The sequence below is a fragment of the Centruroides sculpturatus genome, unplaced genomic scaffold, assembly GCF_000671375.1.
Source record: "Centruroides sculpturatus isolate CEXI.00-Female unplaced genomic scaffold, Cexi_2.0 scaffold3610, whole genome shotgun sequence".
Taxonomy (NCBI): Eukaryota; Metazoa; Arthropoda; class Arachnida; order Scorpiones; family Buthidae; genus Centruroides; species Centruroides sculpturatus.
The window spans coordinates 1-1,769 of record NW_019387984.1 but is presented as its reverse complement, the minus strand read 5'-3'; positions in this window follow the sequence as shown (position 1 = coordinate 1,769).

Sequence of the window (1,769 nt, the reverse complement as noted above, 5' to 3'; positions counted from 1 at the left end):
TATTGAATTTGGACTACTACTGACCAACGCTAACAGACTACCTACTGTTTAAAAGGCCCTCTAGTGGCGCAAGAAGACGGATTTTATCAAATAAAAACCAGTTGAAACTGCATTTTTATGAATAAAAATTTGACAAACTATTTATCGTTTTATGACGAGTAAAAATTTTTTCGTCGCGTTCGCAGCTTTTAAGTAATGCATAAACCTTCGAAACGCGAGGCCCTTCGGACCGCGAGGCATAGGCAGTGGCCCACGTCGTCCATGCCTTACGCCGCCCTTGGTCATAGAAATGATGTAATTTGAATATAAATTATTTATAAATACGTATGTCAAGTTATATTTTTATTTCTACATAAAATATATTAAGAGTTTATGACCACTGTGCTGGGTGAGACGTTGTTGAAACAAAAAAGTTATGCATTCCATCACGTGCATAAACAGTGTCGTAATTAGCCAAGTGCAAATCAGCATATTCGTAAAATTTTGTTTATTTTGAACAATCCGGATAATCGAAAATCCGGATAATGGAGGTCCAGATAATGGAGGTTCTACTGTATATTAAAATCACGATAAAATATTTTCGCACGGGAAAAAATTTTTGAAAAAATTTGAAGACTTAATAAACATCCAAAAAAAACGGAAAAAATTTTTTCGGAGGGCCCAAATGCCCGAGTTTTATATAATGCTATGAAACTTGCCCGAGTTATCTCAGGTTTTAAAGATTGCAGCATTACTTCTTGCCGCCTGCAGATGGGCTGTGATTGGTCATCCATATTCAGCAAACGAGATCAACAATGCAGTTAAGGAGACAAATTCCCTGACTTTCCCTGACTTTTTCCAAACACTAATGAAAATCCCTGATTTTTCCTGACTTTCCAGGTGCGTAGGAACCCTGTATATATAAAAAAATTAGAAGGAAGGTTAATTTTAAACTGAAATTAATTGAGGAATTATTCAATAAATATGGTAACAGTATTGAGTAGTAATGGTGCATTTTTTAAAAATACAGTAATACAAGCTCTAAAATGATCAAATATATATTGTATTACTGTATTTTCCATGGTAAGAGAATCACATTTGCCTTCTCTAGGCTGCCTCCTAGGTTAACACTTTTCGAGCAAATCTGAAATATGAGAAAGTAGAAACTTAGAGAATTTGTATGATATGTGCAGCAAAGAAAAAAGAACTTTAGTAAAGTATTTTTGCAAACAATGCAATTAGCCTCTTTGTCTCATCTAATGCTTCAAACATTATCACATAAAAGTAAACTTCACATAAATCTGTGTAGTACTATTTTTTATGTTGTTATTATTTTTATATTATGGTCAGTATTTTTTTTCATTATTTCTGTATTTTCTATGATATTTGAATTATGTGTATTTCTGCATTTTTCCATAGTTTTGTATTACCTTTGTCTTTTATTAGTATTTTTGTATTATTTTTTCTTATTTTTCATCTGTAAATAAAGAAATTGATTTACTGTATATGCTTTCTTTAAAAATAAAAACAAAACATAAATTACAAACTAATCTTCCCTCTCCCATTATGAGTTATATATTTCTCTAAGCAGCTATAAAATGACAAAAAGATATAAAGTCAATCAAAATAAAAATTAGCCAAGCACAGCTTTAGAATCTGAACAAGCTATACTAGAGCCTATTATTTACATAGCTATCTCCATTTACCTTGCTGCAGGGTGTGGTTACATTTACAGAAATCTCAGTGAAGAAACTTTCTGCTACAATATTGTTTACATATTACTATTTACA